The following is a 24,895-nucleotide window of genomic DNA, read 5'->3' as shown; positions in this document are numbered from 1 at the left end:
ACCGGAGAGCTCAGCAACACCAAAAGACCCGGAAGACCACGGAAAACAACTGTGGTGAATGACAGAAGAATTATTTCCCTGGTGAAGAAAAACCCCTTCACAACAGTTGGCCAAATCAAGAACACTCTCCAGGAGGTAGGTGTATATGTGTCAAAGTCAACAATCAAGAGAAGACTTCACAAGAGTGAATATAGAGGGTTCACCACAAGATGTAAACCATTGGTGAGCCTCAAAAACAGGAAGACCAGATTAGAGTTTGCCAAACAACATCTAAAAAAGCCATTACAGTTCTGGAACAATATCCTATGGACAGATGAGACAAAGATCAACTTGTACCAGAGTGATGGGAAGAGAAGTGTATGGAGAAGGAAAGGAACTGCTCATGATCCAAAACATACCACCTCATCAGTGAAGCATGGTGGTGGTAGTGTCATGGCGTGGGTATGTATGGCTGCCAATGGAACTGGTTCCCTTGTATTTATTGATGATGAGACTGCTGACAAAAGCAGCAGAATGAATTCTGAAGTGTTTCGGGCAATATTATATGCTCATATTCAGTCAAATGCTTCAGAACTCATTGGACGGTGCTTCACAGTGCAGATGGACAATGACCCGAAGCATACTGCAAAAGCAACCAAAGAGTTGTTTAAGGCCAGAAAGTGGAATGTTATGCAATGGCCAAGTCAATCCCCTGACCTGAATCCGATTGAGCATGCATTTCACTTGATGAAGACAAAACTGAAGGGAAAATGCCCCAAGAACAAGCAGGAACTGAAGACATTTGCAGTAGAGGCCTGGCAGAGCATCATCAGGCATGAAACCCAGCGTCTGGTGATGTCTATGCGTCCAGACTTCAGGCTGTAATTGCCTGCAAAGGATTTGCAACAAAGTATTAAAAAGTGAAAGTTAGATTTAGGATTGTTTAGTTTGTCCCATTATTTTTGGCCCCTTAAAAAGTGGGAGGCACATATACAAACCATTGTAATTCCTACACCGTTCACCTGATGTGGATGTAATTACCGTCAAATTAAATCGGAAAGTCTGCAGTTAAAGCACATCTTGTTTGTTTAATTTCAAAGCCATTGTGGTGGTGAATAGAGGCCAAAATATGAAAATTCTGTCAATGTCCCAATATTTATGCACCTGACTGTATATGAGGACAACTTATTTCAACTTCACATTCAGCATTATACCCCTGCTGTGTTATAATATGACAATTAAGTTATAGCATTTGGAAGCCTTTTCTCCACGAAAATTTGTACATTTTCTGAACTAAATGAAGAAAATTCTCTAATATATAATATAGTAACATTGGTTGGTATCATTGTTTGCAGACTTGTGCATTGTGATCTACAATGAGATATCTTTTTGTACCATACTTACTGCTGCTTGGATCATTTTGTGCAAAATGTATATCACAGAGTTTCTGTTCTACTACTCAGGGACTAGTGGAAATCAAATAATATAATCAGTTATTATCTGTGCCTATTTGCTCCTGGTGTTCAACATTATTTGCTTTGTACACTCAATAATGTCCTGCTTTTAACAATAAGAGTAACCTGTTCTGCGTGTCCTGTATGTGCAGGGGACTAACCCTAATAAACCTAATATTGATATTTGTAAATCTTAAATCACCGCCAAGTATTCAGAAACATACATATTTTCCTCCAGGTTTCTGCAATATCAATATACATACGTATTACCATACTGTAAATGAGCACCAAAAATGTATACATAACTTATAGCCTACATCTGTACAGCTGTGTCCTCATACACCAAGCGTCAATACACCATTCAATGCGAGATGCCCAGGACGAGAGCGTACCATCTTTTTCTTTACATTTTGTGTCTTATTCACGTTGCAGACGCAAACAAAACACCGCTCAAAGTATACTACAGATGCTGGGCTACAACTTTAACCACACAGGAATTAGTTTTAAACATGTATAAAGTCATAGATGAAGCACAACGGAACTTGGCATGAGAAAAAGCTGCTGCATTTCAGCACTTTGTAAGATTCAGGGGTCTATTTACTAAGCAGTGTTAGGAGACAGAGTGAAAAGTGATAAGAAAGTGATAAGGTGCCAGACAATCAGCTCCCAACTGTCATTTTTCAAACACAGCCTGTGAGATGACAGTTGGGAGCTGATTTGCTGGCACCTTATCACTTTCTTATCACTTTTCACTCTGTATCCTAACACTGCTTAGTAAATAGACCCCTCAGACTCATTCACACACAAATGGACAAATGTCACACATCAAACTGATTAGTGTAATCTAGCATAGTAGCTTTTTCTCTTCCCCTTGTTTTATTTATGCGAATAAGACGCACATTTTGAGAAAGAAAGTTGCTCGGAGTTGCCTGGGACATGGTGCCCCAAGGAGCTGTTTGGTACGACAATATGTCGTTCCGTCGCATCTCCCGACGGCTGGGTGCACAGGTCATCTAGCACAGTGGTGGCTAATCCGCAGCTCTTTTGTTGATGTAATGCAGCTTGGGCCCCTGCAGACCCCCACTGCAACTGTGAACGTTGGCCTCTGAAGCGATCAGAGGCTTCTTTAGCCTCTGATAGCTTCAGAGGCCGACGTTCACAGTGATGCAGTGAACGGTGATGTCATGACGTCACCCGCGATGTGAGGAGGCTGCTTGCCTGCTGGATCTAGTTAGATCCAGTCAGGCGCAGCAACAGCGGGAGCCCTTACAGTGTGGAGCCGGCGATGCGATGAGGTAAGTACTCGGGGCACTACTTTAGGGGGCACTGCATATGGGGCACAACTACAGGGGGCACTGCATTATGGGCTCTACTACAGGGGGACTGCATAAGAGGCACTACTACAGAAAGCACTGCATAGTGGGCACTACTACAAAGGGCATTGCATAAGGGACATTCAAAAATGATTGAAAACAAGGATTATCAAAAGTCCCACTAATAAAAAATTACAGCAAAGTAAAAAGGTAAAAAAAAAATTATATTGGGAAGATTATGTAAATTGTGTATTTTCTATATGCTGGGCTCGCCCCGAGTGTGACTACCAACTGGGGGGTGGCCGTGCTCCTGCAAATGTCATACCAAAGGCATGTGCACAAAAATGGGGCGTGGCCTTGTGACAGCTTTTCTGGCAGTTCAATATTCCACAGGGAGCTGCTGGGAGGCTGTTCCTACGGGATAGGTAAGGGATCCCGGCGGTCAAAATCCCGAGGCCGCCATCCTGACAGGGTTAGAATACTGACTTGTCGGTCAGTATTCTAATCCTCTATCCTCTCCATACCTTAACCCTATTCCTCCCTCCCCGATGTCTGACCCTAACCTCCCCCCCTAGTGCCTAAAGGTGGGTACACACTGCACAGATATATTTGCAGATCGAGTGATATATCTGCAGATGATGGTTGTTCATACACACTGAATGACCATCATCTGCTGCATGTATATGGGTGATATGTCGTTCACAGACATCGCTGGTACATACTGGCCAACGAGCACCAGTTATATTGGCTGAACAATTGATCGGCCGATATATCTGTCAGTGTGTACCCAGCTTTAACCTAACCTCCCCCTCCCTGCAACCTAAACATAACCCTACCTCCTTAGTGCCTAACCCTAACCCTCCCCCTAGTGCCTAACCCTAACCCCTAATCCTAACGCTAATCCACCCCCTAACCCTGCTGCTTACCTTCCGAATTCCCACAGTCAGAATGCCGGATTCAGGATTCTGACAGGTGTCGGGACTCTGGCGCCGGCATTCTGACCGCCAGAATCCCTGCTGTCGGGATACTGAACGCATCCCATTCCTACAGCCTAATGTGCACAAAGCAGCTTCCGTGATTGTATCACTTTATCTTTGTCCCCTAGAAAAAATTATTTGCATGTGTTGGCAGCCAAAAATGAAAAGTTGAATGGTATGTATCACTTTATACCACATAATAATCTAAAACTAAAGTTGCCTACATATGCAGCAAGTTGTAAGATCAGAATAGTAGTTTCACATTAGATCAAATGGTAGCCAAATTGCCACACACATGAGCCCCAAATTACCAAAAATAAACACATCTTATTGGAAAAAGCCAATGACCCCAATGTACTAGTCTGTAATCATCTCATCCAATTTACCCTGATCTGCCAATAAGAGTGGACATTGGCTAAGTGACTGATGCACTAGTGCTGCTTATGCTTTCAGAGAACTTTATTTCATTAATTAATAAATTAAAACTCCAATCATCATCATCAAGTTGAAGCTGATGACTGGAGTATTTCTAATCTAAAGACGTACAAATCCAAAAATTACTCAAAAAGCTAGGGGGTTTTACATTTAGGTTTGGGCAACAAAACTGCAGCCTGCACTAAATGAGACCCACTGGGGCTGATGTGCAAAGGAGTGTACTACCAGATGCAGAGCCATACACATGTAGAGATGCATCTGCCTCCTGCATGGTATGCAACCAGTTATTTCATAAACCTGTAGCACTGAAGGTCCAGTTTTCACCTAGAACAACACATCCTTCCCAAAGAGCTGTGTATGTTCAATGGTACTTTGATGCCCCCAGTTTTGTTTAACAGTATACCATCATATTACTGAGCTGGTGCATACAAAATGATAGCCTAGAACCCAGAATCACAAAGATTGAACACAGATTAAGGGGTCTATGTACTAAGCAGTGATAAGAGACAGAGTGAAAAGTGATAAGGTGCCAGCCAATCAGCTCCCAACTGTCATCTCACAGGCTGGGAGCTGATTGGCTGGCACCTTATCACTTTCTTATCACTTTTCACCCTGTCTCCTAACACTGCTTGGTAAATAGACCCCTGTAAATGGTAGCTGAACGTAAAAAGCAGAATAGTAAGAAGAAAAACAGAATAATAGTATGAGGCAAAAACAATTGTAGGGATCACAAGCAGGCAACAGGCAAGGATAATCAATAAACAGGCTGTAGTCAGCACAGACAGCAGACAAGGATAGTAGAGAAGTCAAACCATGGTCAAGGCAGCAGCAGACAAGACTAGTCAATAATAAAGGGTCAAAATCCAAAACAAATACAGAGCAAAGTGTCTGAGTAACTTAACACTATTAGAAAAGAAAATATTCTACAGAGGGCACTCATTTAAGCAGTGTATCATGAAATATAACCTTTATTACATCTATTTAAAAGTGAAATAATTAACTTTCAAATAGGGGTGTGCACCGGCCACTTTTCGTGTTTTGGTTTTGGATCTGGATCTTTCTTCGTGTTTTGGATCTGGATTGGTTTTGCCAAAACCACCCTTCCGTGTTTTGGGTTCTGGGTTTTGTGTTTTGGATCTGTATTTTTTCTTAAAAAATAAAAAAAAAACGCTAAAATCACATAAAATGGGCCTTTTTTTGTTCCTACGCTATTAATAACCCCAATAACATTAATTTCCACTCATTTCCACTCTATTCTGAACACCTCACACCTCACAATATTGTTTTTAGGCCAAAAGGTTGCACCGAGGTAGCTGGATGACTATGCTAAGCGACACAAGTGGGCGACACAAACACGTGGCCCATCTAGGAGTGGCACTGCAGTGGCAGACAGGAAGCCAATCAGCGTTATGGTGCTCATTTGCATGTAGCACGAACCCGGGAGATCCGTGCTACATGCATCGGTGTGATTGGCACAGAGCAATGACAGGTCCGTGAGACCCGTCTGTGCTGCTGTGGTAAAAAAAAAAAAAACCTGTGTAAAAAAAGAAAAAAAATGGCGTGCACCCCTCCAAAAAAGAGCAACCAGCCCCGGGCATTAGTAACCCAGTGCTGGGTGTGCTTAAATACAGGGGACAAACGACGTAGGGGTCCCCTGTACTTAAGCACAACCAGCACCGGGCTAGTCAGAACCAGCGCTGGTTGCCAAAATACGGGGGACAAACGACGTAGGGGTCCCCCGTATTCTGCGCAACCAGCTCTGGGCTCTGATCCGGTCCTGGTTCTGGAAATACAGGGGAAAAAAATTAGTAGGGTTCCCCTGTATGTTCCAGAACCAGCACTGGACTTTTTCTAGCGGGGGGCTGATGCCACAGCCAGGGGAGCCCTTTCACCGGGCCCCCCAGCCGCAGCATCAGCCCTGACCGCTAGTCAGCCCAGGCCGGGGATCCCTGGAGAGCTGGGGACCCCCCCAATAAAGGGGTCACCCTCTCCAGGGCACCCCAAGCCCAGGCTGATAGCCCGGGGCTATCCCCGCCACCCCTGGTGGCGGTGGGTGGCGGGTTGATTGTGTGGTGTGGTGTAAATAAAGAATATCAAACATTGTCTTTACAAGTAGAACTGCAAGTCCCAGCTAGCCTGCCCCGCATGCTGGTACTTGGAGAACCACAAGTACCAGCATGCAGGGCATTAAGGGCCCACTAGTACCTGTAGTTCACCTGTAAAAAAATGTTTAAAAAAACACAGGACACACACACCGTGACAGTATAAGTTTATTAAACATACATACACACACACACACATGTACACATACTCACCTATGTAACCCTGTAACATCGGTCCACTTGTCCGGTAAAGTATCCATAGGGGACCTGTGAAAAAAAACATACTCACCATCTCCTATGCGAGGTTCTGTCCTCTTCGTTCCAAAGTAGGCATCCCCGGACTTGGCAAAAAAAAAAAACGAAAACGCGATCCACGAACTTAGTACCGTTCTATAGAACGGTACTTCCCGAATGAGAGCTTAGCGGCGGGGTATCACCATGGAAACCCCGCTGCTAAGCGTTCATTGGCTGAGAGAGGTCATCTCCCGTCTCTCAGCCAATGAACGGCTCCCTCCATTGTAGTCAATGGTGGGAACCGCAGGGTAAACTTTAATAACCTTGCGGCTTTTAACCTTTTTTTAAAATGGCCGCTCGAGGCAAAACCTCGAGATCCGACAGCAGATCTCGAGGTTTTGCCTCGGGAGAGGGATCCGGGGCAGACAGGGAAATCCAAGCTTGGGCTCGGATCGCCCCGGATCCCCGAAGTTCGGGTGGGTTCGGTTCTCAGGGAACCGAACCCGCTCATCCCTACTTTCAAATAGATGTAATAAAGGCATACTTACCGACTTTTCTGGAATCCTTTCTGGGAACAGCCATAGAGGAGCTACTGCTCTCAGCTTCGGTGGGTAGAGCCAGACTATAGCCGTCATTAGCCGCCCTTTACAGGGAAAGCCTGTGATTTGCGAGTCCGTGAGAAGAGGTGAAGCTAAATGACGCGATTCGAGTGATTTAGCCCCCCCCCCTACCTACGTACGTGCAAATTTCTCTGAAAATATCCCCATCTTGCCCACTTCACTAGGAAGTGGGTGGGATGCTGGAGATCTGCCTACTTTTTCATAGGTGTGGGGAGTTACCCGAAAAGTCGGGAGCCTCCCGCAACTCCCGGGAGAGTAGGTAAGTATGCATACTGTAAAGGTTATATTTATGATACACTGCTTAAATGAGTGCCCCACTTTAGAATACTTTCTCTTTCTAATTGTGTGCATGATATCTATTCTAGGGTGCATCTCCACGACAATCGTAAATTATACCAAGCAGATTATAATATGGAAGCAGTAACCAATTCTGAATAACAAATTGTACTACTTTTGTGCAGGTAAAAAACTGAATGCCTTATAATACCTGGGATAAATCCCAACAAGACAATAAACCCAGCCCTCACAGTGATGCTAAACACCTAAGTGTCAAGATAGTAAAGTGATGTCAAAACAATGTAAACAGTAGAAATGTACTGTAGTGCCTTAGGGGGAGATGTACTAAAGCTGGGTACAAACTAAACGATGTGTACCCAGCATGATATCAGGATCGTCGCGACCCGGTGGTGGTGCTGGATTTGGCAACTGCATACACACTTGCCGATTCCAGCAGCGACGGAACTACGGCGGGGGCCATGCTGCTGAATGCTAATGATATCGCCCATCGGTTGCATGCAGGTCCGAAGGGCAATGTTGCTGACGTTGCACAGGAGCGTGCATCATCAGCGACTTAGCGGGTACACACTGGCCGATGTGCCCGGTATGTTGTCCGATTTGCCGGATTGGACGACATATCGTGTAGAGTGTACCCGGCATAAGCCTTGAAAAGTGATAAAGTGGAGAGTGATAACGTACCAACCAATCAGCTCCTAATTGTCACTTTACAGGCTGTATTTGAAAAATGACAGTTAGGAGCTGATTGGCTGGTACTTTATCCCTCTCCACTTTATCACTATTCAAGGCTTAGTGCATCTCCCACAAAATCTTTATTGCTTCTATTCCAACCTCTGGTCATTATTAGCAGTGTAATAAACACGCCTTCTGGAGGTCTGCAGGAGTCACAATTGTATGGACATGGCTTTATTGTACTGTAATTCCACTCAATTTGGAAGGAAATGCAAGCACGTGTGTGTGGGTTCCGTGATCGTTAAGTGCATCCTTGCTGATGCCGGCAACGTCGAACAACGGCAGGGGGGGGCATGCTGCATTCGGCAGCATGGCATTATTAAAGATATCACCAGAGTGAGCTGCATGTACAGACGATCGTTCATATCATTCATATCAGTCGTCCAATGTGTATGCGCCCTTACTGTCTCTAAGTAACATTGTACAGATAAAGATATAGGTGCTCCTTAGCTTACAAAATTGTCTTTGATTGTTTCCCACACCTTCTCATTCCAATTATAAATAATAAATCAATAAAACTCAATTTGCAGATCTCCCGTATTTTAAGGTACATCTTCCTCGTCAACCCCACACTAGTAACATTTGTACTACTTTGCCCTTCGAAAAGATATTGAGAAACATAGCCTGAAATGAAGCTTCGTTACACACTGTTGTTTGTGGGTTAACTTCATTATTAACCTCCGCTGAGGAGTTCTGCGTCCATCTACTGGTATTGAACCAGAAGCCACGCAACTCCATGGTAACTTTTAATACCTGTAGCTATTTATTTATTTGATACCAAAGCAGGCCCGCAATGATACCAAGACCCAAAGTGAAAATTTTAACTGTTAAAGTATATGTTGTATTGTTAAAGCTGCAAAGAGTAAATTAGGATTGGGGAGATCATGGGGTTGTTAGTATATGTGGTAATATCCAGGTTAATGAATTAGAGCATTACTAGTGGATTTTTCTCCAGTGCAAATCATGCCAGAGATAGGGGTAGCCCTGTCTCTCTGTATATTTGAATGTTTTAATTGAGAACTCATGAATTTCAGGTGTGCAGCTGACCTATAAAAACAATTTACCTATGTCCAAAAAGGATCCTGTTTTAGAGAGAACAGAGTATCAAGTTACATAGTGTAAAATAGTATCCATTTCCAAGTACTGTCTGTATACCCTAAAAAATATATTACTGAAAAAAATATTAAAGTATTGTGGGTAAGGTCAAGAGCTATACAGAATCAAGGGCTCTATTTACTAAGCAGTGTTAGGAGAAGTGAAAAGTGAAGAGTGAAAAGTGATAAGGTGCCAGCCAATCAGCTCCTAACTTCCATCTCACAGGCTGTATTTGAAAAATGACAGTTGGGAGCGGATTGGCTGGCACCTTATCACTTTTCACTCTTCACTTTTCACTTCTCCTAACACTGCTTAGTAAATAGACCCCCAAGGGTGAAATGAACTCTAAAACATGTATGTTGACTTAGAGGAGTTTTGTAGGATTCAGTATGATTTACTGCCATGCGGCCGGCAGTTCAAAGCCCGACAGCGGCATCCCGGCAGCAGTGAAACTCCTGATCGTCGAAAGGTAAGTATTGACTAACCTATTCTACCCCCTAACCCTCCCTCAGGGGTGCCTATCCCTAACCTCCCCTCCAAGTGCCTAACCCTATTCCCCCTCTAAGTGCCTAAACCTAACCCCCCCTTCCCCGCCGCCTAAACCTAAGTCCCCCGGGGGGGTGCCTAACCCAAACCCTCCCTTCCCCTAGCCTAAACCTAGCCCCCCCCCTTAACCCTAAGTCCCCCCCGGAAACCCTAAACCTAACCCCCCCCCCGTGGCTGTCCACGCCCGGCGCCCAGCTTACCTTCGATCGGTAAGCCAGGTGTTGGGCTCCCGGCATAGGGAAGATGACAGGAGTCAGGATTTCGACGCCTGTCATTTAACCCTTGCCGGGATTAGACAGTCGGGATTAGACAGTCGGGAAGCCGACGGTCGGGATTCCATCCATCGGCTTCTCGACTGCTTCCCCTTTTGTATGTAAGGTTACATACTAGTTTTGAAATAAGTAAACATTGTGTTGCTGTGAGATGTGATTGAACTAGAGGAATGCAAAACAAATAATTCATTATTTTAGCTTAGCTTGCCGTAGGTGGGACTTTAAGATAAGAAATTTGCCTAAACAGCTGTTAGTCTAATCTGTGCAATTTCCCATTTTAAACCAAAATACTTTGTGAAGATTCTCTTTTAATACGGACATATTTAATAAGAGAGCCTTGTGTGTAAGCAGCATGCACAATATTCAGTTGATTGAAAAAGTTTCATTGTGTTCAATTCTGTTTGAACAGTTGAGGTCAGAAAACACTAATTTGACGAGGTGCCAAGAGAACCACAACATGCCAAGAGGTTTGAGGATCTATCTTGTTTTATTATTATTAGTAGTAGTAGTAGTATATATTTTAATTGGACAAAACAACCACTCCAAATATGTAGCACAAGAAAACAGCTAATAAATTAGACCTTATTTTAAAGAGTCTTTAGCAGGGCATACAGTTTCACATAATGGGGGTAATCTTTAATAGGCAGATATATAATGCTGCAATTGGTGAAAATGTAATTGAAAGTAGAGTAATATTTTAAAAGGTCAATTTATTGAGAGGAGTGCAATCATTTATCACTATTCAATTGAGATCTTTCCACGGTGGGGCCAGTAAGGTTTTTACACTTTAAATTACAATTTTTCTTAACCCGATCCCTATAGTATTAGATTGTGGACCTTCTCCTAGTACTCGGCCTATTATATATTTGCCTACTCTCCTGGATTATATCCAAATTTTGTGTAGCTTCCCTGGACTCCTGAAAGAGGGAAACAGCCTCCTGGATCACTGTGGAAGAGGGTGGTTCAGAGGAATCCATGATATGATTTGAATCGTGTCAATGTGGCGCAGCTCACCTGGGCCTTCCTCTCCAAGGGGCCTTTGTAAAAGATTGGCAAGTATGCTTTATGAAAAGGAAATTATTGGTAGCTGGAGCAGGCACTCAATAGGCCCAGGATGGTCTAAAAAGTACCTGTCGATTATGGATTTTTAATATATCCTAGATCAGGTTTTGGTACTAAAAAATAAATGTCCCTGAGTTTCTTTCCTACAGATAATTAGTAAATCTAGATATCTGCTGCAAGTAAAGCCACAATTTGTCAGCAATATATTTTGTTGGCATTGTATTACCAATCTGAATAATATACATGAGATAAATGGAGGTTTATACAGCACAGCACTAAATATGTACACTCAATATGTCTACCAAGCTCTTTTTCATTCTACTGCAGGAAGTTGCAGTGGTAGGATGAAGATGCTTCTCTAGTAGCAGACAGAATGACGGACCGCTTGCAGACTTGCTTTGCAGAAATGCACAGCGAGGATTAGTGGATTCATACACAGGAAAAGAGATGGTGATGGCAGACCTTTTTCACCTGTATCAGATCCCACTTTAAGACTGTTGTTTAGATGTGGGAGGATATTCAGTGTCTGTTATGGTGCATACATAGAGTTAATACTTTTATGGTTGGCGGGTCTCTAGCGCACCTTTACAGTAGAGCAGTGTCCTAATCATCAATTTGAATTGACATAGTCCAGCACAGCAAGGCACTTGCTGGAATTATATTGTACCTTTTTGATTTTAAACTATACTGCAATCATGAGACAGCTTTGAACCAAGAAGAAATACTGTATATAACATGCACATAAGGGGCACAATGTGATTAGAATAAAGGGCCTGATTCAGACCCGCTCGCAAGCGCTATGTGATCACAAGCGGGTCGATTGTTAAGCAGTGCGCACGTGCGACGTACGCACTGCGCGTGCGCGAGCCCCGGAGCGAGCGCAAAAAACACTCGCTCCGGCGCTTGCATCCAAAAGGGGCGGCTGTCGATGTTGTTCGACAGCTCGCCCCGTTTGGAAGGCAGGGCGGGGGGGTGGCTGGGCAATCGGAGGCGTTCCTGAAGGAACGCCTACCGTTTGTGGGCGGCCCTACTGACATCACTCGTTATGTCAGTAGGTGGACTTCCTGCTCTATTAGAGCAGGAAGTCCACTGGGGCTTGCGGCAACGAGAACCTACCGCAAGGGTCCCGTCGCAAGCCAGATGGTCGCGATGGTCTTGACAATCATGACCATCACCTGGCCGCTCGCATAAGCTGTGGGTGGTAACCCACAGCTATGCGAGCGGCCAGGAGGCCGCAACTAAATAAACAAGCGGCCGCCCTGATTCAGAGCGAGCGCTCGCTTTTTGCGAGCGCTCGCTTTTTGCGAGCGCCTCTGAATCAGGCCGAAAATACAGTACATGTCAGAAAGTAACTCTGGAACTTTAGATACACATATTTACTGTAGACTTTGCCTTTAACATAAATTACAGCCTAAAAACATAACAAAAAGTGGCTTCTTGATCAACACCCAGACCCATTGCAGAGCCTACATTACATCATGCTTCCTCACATTTAAAATTAATACAATATACACAGTAGTAGACTGCACTCTACTCACCACTGCATCTACAAACACAACATAACCACACTAAGCTAAATAAACAGGAATTCCATTTTAAATGTGCAAATAAAAAGCACAATTCATATAGTTACAGCAATACAGTCAGGTGCATAAATATTGGGACATTGACAGAATTTTCATATTTTGGCCTCTATTCACCACCACAATGGCTTTGAAATGAAACAAACAAGATGTTCTTTAACTGCAGACTTTCAGATTTAATTTGATGGTAATTACATCCAAATCAGGTGAACGGTGTAGGAATTACAACGGTTTCTATATGTGCCTCCCACTTTTTAAGGGGCCAAAAGTAATGGGACTATCAACTCAAAAACTATTTCATGGACAGTTGTGGGCTATTCCCTCATTATTTCATTATCAATTAAGCAGGTAAAAGGTCTGGAGTTGATTCTAGCTCAGCAACACCAAAAGACCCGGAAGACCACGGAAAACAACTGTGGTGGATGACAGAAGAATTATTTCCCTGGTGAAGAAAAACCCCTTCACAACATTTGGCCAAATCAAGAACACTCTCCAAGAGGTAGGTGTATATGTGTCAAAGTCAACAATCAAGAGAAGACTTCACAAGAGTGAATATAGAGGGTTCACCACAAGATGTAAACCATTGGTGAGCCTCAAAAACAGGAAGACCAGATTAGAGTTGCCAAACAACATCTGAAAAAACCATTACAGTTCTGGAACAACATCCTATGGACAGATGAGACAAAGATCAACTTGTACCAGAGTGATGGGAAGAGAAGAGTATGGAGAAGGAAAGGAACTGCTCATGATACAAAACATACCACCTCATCAGTAAAGCATGGTGGTGGTAGTGTCATGGCGTAGGCATGTATGGCTGCCAATGGAACTTTTTCCCTTCTATTTATTGATGATGTGACTGCTGACAAAAGCAGCAGAATGAATTCTGAAGTGTTTTGGGCAATATTATATGCTCATATTCAGTCAAATGCTTCAGGACTCATTGGACGGTGCTTCACAGTGCAGATGGACAATGACCCGAAAAAAGCAACCAAAGAGTTTTTTAAGGCTAAAAAGTGGAATGTTATGCAATGGCCAAGTCAATCCCCTGACCTGAATCCGATTGAGCATGCATATCACTTGATGAAGACAAAACTGAAGGGAAAATGCCCCAAGAACAAGCAGGAACTGAAGACATTTGCAGTAGAGGCCTGGCAGAGCATCACCAGGGATGAAACCCAGCGTCTGGTGATGTCTATGTGTTCCAGACTGTAATTGCCTGCAAAGGATTTGCAACTAAGTATTAAAAAGTGAAAGTTAGATTTAGGATTGTTTAGTTTGTCCCATTACTTTTGGCCCCTTAAAAAGTGGGAGGCACATACAGAAACCGTTGTAATTCCTACACCGTTCACCTGATTTGGATGTAATTACCCTCAAATTAAATCTGAAAGTCTGCCGTTAAAGCACATCTTGTTTGTTTCATTTCAAAGCCATTGTGGTGTTGAATAGAGGCCAAAATATGAAAATTCTGTCAATGTCCCAATATTTATGCACCTGACTGTATATACACACTTTACTTTAATACATACTTGGTAACTCTCCCTGATTGTCAGATAGACTCCCTGAAATAGTAGCAATCTCCCTGACTCCCTGAAGAGTCTAGCAATCTCCCTGCTTGCACCTTATATACATTTAAAAGGGATCATTAGTATATTTTCCCTGCATTGGTTATAAGGCACAGAGGGCTTGATTCAGACATGGTCGCTATGAGCGTACACTCGCTCAATGCGTATGCAAATATTTGAAAGTGACGCGGTGGGGAGCGATCGCTCGCCAAGGCTTAAGCACGCCCATCTTACCTGTACAAGTGTTCGCTTTGTGCATGCAGACTCCCCTTAGAGAATGCAGAGACGCCCACTGTCCCACGTCATCTCCTGGAAGATTGTGAAAAAACATTGGTACATCGACCACTATCGGATGTGAACGCAGTGCTTGTGGTAGCTTTTTTCTACAGCAAGCATTGCGAGGAAAACAGAGTAAAAAAATGGCTGGTGACGTGTACTATGACGCTGCCTGTTAATTATGCACGCCTCTAAAACGGCGTTCGCACCTCCACTCCCCCGTTTTTACTGGACTGCCCCTATTACCACCCACAAACGGCCACTCCTGTCACTCACTCTGCTGGGCTGGCTTTGCTGTGCGAGCGGGGTATCTGCGAACGCATTGTGTCGTTTGCGCACATGCGCAGATTAGCAACCATCGGCAATAGCGAGCGCACTGCGGATAGCGTCCGGGTCTGAATCAGGCCCAGTGATCCCTATGACTACATGCATTTTATGAAAAGTATCAGTGTGTTTTCATCAATAAGTAGATCTACTGACTGCTTTGGGGTTCATTTACATTTGGATGTAAATCAATATTATGACAGATGTAGCAGTACAGTCCACTTTACCGCCGCGCTCATAGGTGTTGCTTTCACAACCTCCCTGAAATGCTTTTTCAAAAGTAGGTAAGCATGCTTTAATACACAAAGGCATCCCTGAGTATGAATCCAAAAACTTTATTTCTTACATACAAATCACAAATTACCATTAGGCAACAAATAAGTCAAATTAATAGTAAGTTTAAAAATAGGGACAACAGGCAGGGTTACACCCCCATCAGTGCCCGGGTCCGTGCCTGCTCTTGGCGGGCATGACAACAGGCATAGGGATTGATTCAGACTTGGGAAAAAGTAGGATATAGCAAGTAACTGTGCACCTGGGCAAACCATGTTGCAATACACACTTTTTGTTGCATGTGGGATAAATACTAGCTGTTTTTGCATGTAGCCCACAAATGCTGCACAGCTTTATTTTTACACTGCAATTTAGATGTCAGTTTGGACACACCCCTCCGAAATCAATATCTCTCTGCACAGTTACTTGCTCTATCTTAAGCCGCGTATCCACTAGCCGATTTCAATACACGATTGAACGATAACGATATCGCTATCGTTCAATCGCTCATTAATCGTGCATGAACCGGGCACTAAAATATCGGAAACGACCAGCGATGCGCGGTCCCGCTGGTCGTTTCCAACATCAATCATTGGGGATGAGGGAGGGTGCCTGCACTGAACGACATATCGTTCAGTGTAGACACTACAAGGAATCAGAAACTACATCGTAATCGTACTGTTGTTCCAAGATCTAGTAGTGGATACGCACCTTTACTCTATTCCCAAATCTGAATCAGGCCCATAGACAGGCGAATAAAAAGGTATTATTAATTATCTCTGAAATGACCAAGGTAAAGGGACAATATGTAGTAATCTTGTGTTATAATGTATTTGTGATTTCTAACACTGTTACAATCCCATATAATGCCCAGAACAAATATTTGGTGTTCGTTGAATTAAATTAAAATTTAAGGTGGTCCAAATCCATTATTTATAAGTAAATAATGTATTATATGTTTGTAGATTTTGTATGTATCACGTAGCCTTATATTTAGCAACAAAAATAAAGAAATATATAACAACATGGGCATGGTTTACAGTTTACCAAACGTAGAAAAATCAAGTACTGTGTGTCAGGACGACGTTATTGACTTCACATCTCAAGAGTAAAACTACTTCTGGTCTCTCCAAACTACTGTATGCAAATGAATATGTATGATTTGGAATACTTATGACTTTGAGATAAATATCTATACAGCCTGCTTGCAATCCATTTGATTAATGGTTTACTGATCTGAAACAGGGTGCACCATAGTACGTACAAGCATATATACTGCTGTGTGAGCCAAGACTTGGCTAAAAAAAAAAGCTGCAGGAATGGTTGCCTTGTGATTACACACTGACTTCTGAAGTAGCCTGTATCTTGGCTGAGTGGCAGTGTCACATGATCATGGACAAACCACAGCATAAGCAAACATTTACAGAGAGAGAAAAAAACATGGATTTTATCTACCAAGCACAGTATTATACATACAATAGTCTCTCATTTTCACATGTATTAAAGTTTGGAAATATTAATATTTTCAAAGTGACCATTGTTACATAAATGCAATGCTATTGGTTCTTTATTGAAGACCAGTATTAATAACACAATGTGGTAAAGGGGCCTGTCATTTTTCAGAACGGCACGTAACAGCCACACTGGTTCCGTATCAAGGTGTCCTTGAGAATATTGTTGAAAATGATGCATAATTTTAGCATGTAAAAGTGGAATGGTACAACATTATGTTCTTCTACTTTCTTGCCACAAACAGAAAAGCCCAGTCTCACAACTCCTTACAGACTCCCAGTATACTTGTCACCTACACACAGCACAGGCTGCTGGTCCCTGAGGGGACCATATATTCAGCCTATCAATTCACCAGAAACCATTCACTACAAACTTATTACATCACTTGGTGCCTCATGCCTCAGTGATGCCACTATCTCCTAGCCTATGATATGCTGCACCCATATGAATATTAGTTTAGCAAAAAAAAGCCTGTTAATGGGTATAATTTTAAATACCAGGAACCCACAAAAGTAGAGATCCACATAGTAAATTAGGCTGCCTAAACACAAGACTGCTATGGCACTAGGGTAAAATCATCTAAACTCTGATACATTAAAGAGTTTACTAACTGTTAAAAAAAGGAAATGTAAGAATCTCAATGATGTATTAGCAACACACAAAGTCCCTGTTTTCTTACCAGGCACTGCAGAATAGCAATTGTCCATTCACAGCACATACCACATCCTCTGCATTTTCCCTGATAATATATGTACAGTCCTTAACTCCAAGGCTGCTTGTGAATACTGCAGTATATTTCAATGCAACACCTTTCAGGAGAAAATACATTCTGCAAACATTAGTGCTAATGAGTAGGTTTGAATGAAATATTTTAGGGCTCATTGATTACTGTATCTTTCACAAATTGCTTATTTCCAAAACAAAAATCATTATTCACCTCACTGATCATAGTGGACAGTTATTGAATGCATTCAGCACTAAGACTACAGCATTTGGCTAAAATACAGCATTTGGATAATTGAAAAAGCAGTGACTATGTAATATTAGTTCATTATTATCTAAGGTTAGTTGTAGAACAGCAGGGCCTCTTCCTAACGCTACAAATGTTGTTTATCCAGGCAACATGTCTAAGAAATGTCTATTTTTACATGCATATATCAACAGGTTGATATAGAATATGCAGTAAGCAATGACATGATTCATATACTATTTGCAGTCTGTGAATAGACAAAACATTAGGGCCAGATGCTGTTTACAGGTTAAAAAGTCAAATCCATGCCCTATTACTGTGAATTAACACACTCTTGAAATAATTGATACATCTACATTCTTAAGTGCAGATAGATAGATAGATAGATAGATAGATAGATAGATAGATAGATAGATAGATAGATAGATAGATAGATAGATAGAGATAGCTATATATTCCTATAACCTGTTGTACTTCTTCACTATTATTATGCAGAGCCTTGTACACTAACACACTGCAGCAATCTCCAATCTCTCAGCCAGCCCTGCATTGCATGAGGGCGAGTGTTGTATTTTTCTACCTAGGCCACAAAGGCTTCATTATTATTTTAACTATTAGCGGTAGCTCCTTTCATATGCTTATAACATAGTGTTTGGAGGAAAGAGATAATATTTTGTTTTAATTCAGACTAGATAAATTAAAATTCTAAACCAGATCCAAAGCATCCTTAAAATGTATATATACGTAGTAAGGTCAAATACAAAGATATGCATGAAAATCGTTATATTCTCTTTACTCTCATGTATTCAGCAAGTAAAACCTCAATGAATGTGAGCAAAGCAAGTGTGACTGACTGTTATTTATTTTACAGCACTGTCACTTGGAAGGGATATTAACTGATAATAATACCTGCAGTAACAAAATATATTAATGAACTGAAACCCCTAATATAGTAGTTTTAGGCATGATAAGGGTATAATTAAGGCCACAAATAAATCAGCCACACTCTACCAATGTGTTGTCTTGTATTAACTTGTGCAGTACATGTTTACTGTCATAGTCAGACGTGACCACTCAAAAGATGATAAGAAATAGAGTTACTATCGCAATAAAATAGGGTGGTCTTCCTGGCTGGCATATTAAGTCATTGCATTTAGGTATTTGGAAGGCACAACGATAACTACTTTTCATCAGCTATGCCTGCAGCTTAGTGTTTAGCAGACACACAGCTGCATAAGTGATATTCAATGAATATGGCATATGCTATAATTAAATATACGGCTTTTGTAAGTGCATCATGTAGTTTACTAATTAATTGTTTGATAACTTTTTATTTTTTATTTACAAACTACAAAGTTGTAAGCACAGAGAGACACATCACCCATTAAGCAAATCAAAGCTGTCAGAGGCCACAATACAGCAATTGAAGACAGTACAAACTATAAACCTGTTACCATGGAAATATAATTACATCACCAAACCAAAACAAAACCAAACCGGGAGTAAAAAGGAAAAAAAATGACATATTGCTTCCAGGTTTGTATTGGAGCCTTGCTCCTATGCCCATTCAGACATGTAGCCACGGGTGTAAATGAAATAACTGTTACCTACCTCAACCATTAAACAAGACATTTAACCATAGTTGCAGCTCAGTGACCTCCGTTTGCCTTGTAATATCTGATCGATGCTGCCTGTACATGTAGCAGACTCCTGCTGCAGAGTCCAGCAACAGCATCCAGCGTTACGTGTGAGAATTATTCAATGATGAGAGAAGGGGGAGAAAATAAAATGGGGAGAAATATAAGAGGCAGATCATAAAGGGGACAAGAGCTCAGGATTTGTAGAAATTCACTTTTTGTGTCAGCTTGCGGGTTTATTTTGGGTGGTAGTAGTTTAGTTTGGGTCTGCTGCAGTGTGACTGTATTGGAAGCAGCAGCAGCTATTCGTGAAGGCTATATAGCTGGGAGGTGCTGAAGTCAGTTGCCACTGGCAGGCAGCAGCAAACCAATCGGCTTCAGCACTGTCAGCTCTCAGGACTGAGCAGCCCTTTCTTTATGTTTCCTCATTTCCAAAGTGACGTCAAACGGCTTAGACTTTTTCCTCTTCTCTCTCTCTGCATGCACAATTCATTTCACAGAGCAGCAGCTATGGGAGGAATGTGCCACTGATCTCTGCTCTCACAAAATGCACATATATATATATACTATCTAAAGACCCAAAAATTAGCACAAGCTGTTCTTGAGATGTTATGGAAATACCTTACCATCACACGAATTAGCTCACTGCCCCAGGCAATCCTTAAAGCCTGTCATTTTACGGTCTATATGTTTTTCTCATTTATTTATATATTTTGGCAATGTGAAATATGTGTTTATATACTTGAATGTGTTAAACCAACTTTTAATAGTTTCAAAACATGCCCAATCTGTCACCACAGGTACTTACATCTTGTACTGATAAAACATTTGAAAGCATGGTGATTGTAGTAGAAAGCATACTGTAAGGCTATCTGAAGAAATCAATTGCATAAGAGAGCTTTCTTGTTTTCTAGCTCAGTCTTCTCTATGTGCCCTGTTACACAGGTCTTTTCTTTTGCTGCTTTGCAATGAGATGATCCCCCACAATTGCGCAATGCCGCAATAAAATCACCTTACATGAACTTCAGACAATTAATATTCTCCACAGAGTTTAAAGGGATGAGTGATTAATCACTCATTCAGAAGATTTTAGGTGAATCTGGCCAAGAAATACTCATTAAAATAGACACACAGAAAGTTTGGGTGATTAGCCTCATGAGATTAATCATATACTTTCGCTTGAAGTCGCTTTATTTATTATCATTTTCATATTTATTTATATAGCGCCAGCATACTCTGTATCATATTAGATTAATCCACAATGAAAGAATACCTGTTCAAGCCTAGTCTAAAATATCTGCACTGTTTTTACTGTTTTTGAACAAAAAGTAACAGAATGATACTGAAAATTTTCCAATAGAACAAACATGTTGAATACAGTGTACCATTACATTGCTGATAACATAAACCAATAGAGTGGAAACATAAAATACAACATGTATGACCCAAAAACCCAGTAAAAAACGGTATCATAATATCCTTAGAGACATAAATGAAAAAACAAAAACAAAACAGAAATGCAAATATAAATAACAGACATAAAATAATATAATTCAACGCGATTGAGAAGGGGGGGGGGAACTATGCAGGTGGGATGGGCTAACACAGTACTTGATACATAAGACAATATTTGGGGATGAAGTGGTGCGATTATAAATATGTAATAATTATAATTATAAAATTAGGACAATCAAGTAATTTAATGAAAATTCTTCAACTGTACAGATGTTTTTAAAAATGTTGTAAATCTGAGTTTGGTATTGATTATCTAATAGTGCAATAAAGAGTTCCCATTTTCTATTAAAACTTATTACTCCTTTTTCAATATCAGGATAGCAAGGGAGGAGTCCTGGATGTCCGATTAAGTAAGATAACCTTTTTAGCTACAGCAACTATAGTCATTAATAACGGCAGAATATCCCGTTTATGTGGACCTAACAACCAATTATCAAAGTTAACACATACTGTAGCATAGCCAAGGGATCTATAAGTTAAATTTGAACATGGTGTTAATATATTGGAGGACCTTTCCCAAAATTTAGAAATTATTCTATATTCCCACAAATTGTGAATAAGGGGAGTATTAGACATTTTACATTTGGGACAATGTCCCAACTCCTCCTAAACCATGTGGTGTCTTTGGCCCTAAGCAATATAGGCTCAGTGGATAACTTTGACACAAGCGTCTTGTAGGAGAGCTGACAAAAAAACAACTGAGTGTAGTATTATAGCATTTGAAAATTGGGTACAAGTCTTCAATGCAGGGTATGACTCTCTTCCAATACGCTACACAACCAGACCATAGGGAGGAGGTTCTGGGTTTAAGGAAATCAATAGAGAGCATTTTGGTTCTATAAGTATTAGAATATACGTAGTATAGTAAAGTAGCTAAACTATCCTCCTCAGAATCTGGAGACATTGATGGAGGGAGTGTTAAAGCAAATGACAGGCCTAAGGGTACATATACAATTGGGTATTAGGCAAATTAAATCACTGTTGCCCAAACTAATGGGCGCCTGACGGAGCAATTCAATTGTTGCTTTGTTCAGCAGCGCATAGCAGCGGTTAGATACATTTTTGCTCACAGCCACCTGAGGTGGCGAGTAGAAATGTGTGATAAGTCGGCTGTTTGGGCGCCCAAACCAGGACTTTAGACACCCAAATGGGAATTTGAGCGTCAGAGGCATAACTAGGGTCTTTGGTGCCCAGGGCAAGATGAAGAACGGCGTCCCCCCCTACACACACACACACACACTAAACTACATGTGCACGCATGGTCACTGAAAATGGGAAATGCCAACATGACATACCACCCATATCTCGTCCCTCTGGGAACATTCCTTTCCATATGCAGGCTGGTTGAACCACTGTTTTATGATGATGACCTTGTTAATATTCCTACACAAACAGGCATTTTCCGGACAATGTGACCTACATGAACAGTAAATACCACATCATGAGAAACCATCATATAGGTAACTCGCCTCCCCCTGGTTACGCCACTGTTGAGCACCCAAAGCAGGTCTTTAGATGGGGTTAGCTGCTATATGCGGCTAAACCCCATACTTTTGGGCACACATGCGTGGCATGGGCGCAAAAACAGAGCAAGAATTTAATGGCTCCATTTGGCGCCCATTGCATTTAAGCACCCAAAAAACAATTGAATCACCCCATTAAAGCTTGAAAGGAAAGTATATGCCCTTCAGGAAGAGAATTATGTTTGAGATATTTATTTACAGAAAGCCATGTAAGATAAGTGTCTTTGAAGAGGATATTATTAAGTAAACTGGGAGGGATTTGAGAGTGCTGAACGTGCAACATAGCACTAGAGGAGAATGGTGCAAACAATTGAAATTCCAAGTTAATATTAGTATACGTGAAACCAATCAATAATATATACATAAAGAATTAGCCTTTGAAAAGACCGCTAAATCACTGAAACCCAGTCCTCCGTGTCTTCGTTGCAATCAGAGTTTCTTAAGTGATATACAGGATTTTTGTCACACCAAAGGAATTTGGAAAACAATTTTGAGCAAAGGGTCGAATCCTTCTCAGAGAGGTTAATGGGTAACAGCTGAATAAGGTACAATCATTTCGGGAAGATTATACTTTTAATAACCGCATATCTGCCAAGTAAGGATAAAGGTAATAGGTCCCAACTATTTAATAAATGCTCAGTCTTAGATATCATAGGAGTACAATTTGCATGATATAATATAGACTAGAAAGGGATGAGGTTAACTTAATACCTTAGTATTTTAAGGAGGGTCCTGCTTTTGTAAAAAGGGCTGAAGAGAAAGATAAGGAATCTAACTGTGACAGGGGCAGGGCCAGAATAAGGCATGTGGGGGCTCCCGGGGCAACTAAGTTGTGGGGGCCCCATATATTCCATTTCTATGGCTGCACGCAGTGACTACTATACCCCTTAGCTTGCCTCTGGACTCTCCACTGACCGGCAAGGTCACAGCATACTACATCATGTCTGCACAACTGCTGGGAACTGACTCTCGGCAGCATAGCGGACATGATCTAATATACTGCTAGGGGCAAACGCAGGATTTTGAGTGGGGGGATATTCAAGTTGTATCTGCACACACAGTTCCAATTTGTATCTCGGGGGTGCACCTCTAAGACACATGATCCAAGTCATATAAGCTGGAAAAAAGGGTTCTCGCCAGTCTTCATCCAAAGGCCAACAAATGTTTATTTACTCACATAGCAATGTGGTCGATGTTTCGATCCAAAAAGGTCCTTTGTCAAGACAATGTCATATTAGCAGCAACATCACAGCCAGACAGCTCCATGAGCTTTGTTGGCCTTTGGATGAAAACTGGTGAGTCCCCTTTTTTCCAGTGTGTGTGCATATATATATATATATATATATATATATATTTATATATATATATATATATATCGGATAAATAAATAAAACTGCGGCACTCCCAGTAGTAATGTAGAAAAATATTCTGTATTTGGCATGTGACTGCCGACGTTTCAGAGCCAATGCTCTTTTTTCAAGGCAGCCAAATACATCAATCACAACGATGAAGAAAAGACATTAAACAGAATGACAAAGACTTATTACCTTAAATAGGTGAAGTAGGTTCACTCATCTGTGTCAGACCGGGCAGCGCGCGTCCACGTCCGGATCGGGGTCCCATCAGAATGACGTCATCCCGCCGCGACATGGTTGCCTGGCAACTGGAGGCGGAGCCAGGCAGCGTCTACCCGGTCTGCAAACAGACCGCAGTTTAGTGCATCATAACAAAAAAACATAGTGTATGCATACAGAGCAATACGTGTGTACATTATAACTATCTGCAACAGGAACTATAAGTATATATTTAAAGCCACACAGTATATATATTGGATATATATATAGAGAGAGAGAGATCGAGAGAGAGAGAGAGATCGAGATCTTTTGTTTTTCTGTGTACTTGTGTGCACTCAAGTTATCCAGTCAGTCCAAGGAGTACAATCACTATACAGTAGTACTCTTTAGATGGAGAGGTGTGGACAGAGCTAGGTTTAATTTCCACTTTTACTAAGAAAATTATTAGCGTAGCTGCTGAGGTGTACTCACATTATTTATTTGCAATCAATCTGTGGCATGGCGGCAATCTGTGGCATGACGGCAATTTCCAATTTCTTTTTTTTTTTAAATTGAGAAGACAACTGGCGTAGCTATAATACTGCAGCAGTATGCACAGTGCAGAAACAGCAACTGTTGACTCCATTAAACAGCGCGGACTTGACGTAGCGCTTAAGAGATTCAGGAGCCGCTCAAATGAGCACTCTGAGTGCCTCCGTGCCCGGGAACAGGTGTGGGTAGGCATTTGTTCTCATGTTCATTCGACCCTGTGTGGGGCAAATGTGTTGCCCACTACTGGGATGATTTTTGGAGTACATTCCAACTCTAGAGAAAATATGGTTATTCATAGTTTTAATCAAGGTCATAAACACAACTATCGGGCCAATAGCAAAATTGTGGTGGCAGGCAATAAGTATCGACTTCACAAACTGAAGGCCCCAACTCTGCTTGTATGAGCATGCCTGTGGGAGTAGCACATGCACAGTAAAGCCTTGTTTGGGTACTTAGTTCCACGCTGTAACAGTGATCATGGTAGAAGTGAAAGAACAGAA

General features: G+C 41.7%; 1 protein-coding gene across 1 annotated transcript in view; it reads right to left on the bottom strand.

Moving 5' to 3' along the window:
- PDE7B (phosphodiesterase 7B) overlaps positions 1-19,522 on the bottom strand; it is a 540,312-nt gene extending 520,790 nt beyond the window's left edge. The window contains exon 1 of the mRNA XM_088452442.1: positions 19,227-19,522. The gene's annotated coding sequence lies outside the window, so the exon portion shown is untranslated. The remainder of the gene's footprint in view (positions 1-19,226) is intronic.
- Positions 19,523-24,895: the final 5,373 nt, after the last annotated feature.

Source organism: Taudactylus pleione, unplaced genomic scaffold, assembly GCF_031769625.1.
Source record: "Taudactylus pleione unplaced genomic scaffold, aTauple2 ptg000006l, whole genome shotgun sequence".
NCBI classification, from domain to species: domain Eukaryota; kingdom Metazoa; phylum Chordata; class Amphibia; order Anura; family Myobatrachidae; genus Taudactylus; species Taudactylus pleione.
The sequence above is the reverse complement of the archived record's forward strand: the minus strand, read 5'-3'. Positions and strand labels throughout refer to the sequence as shown.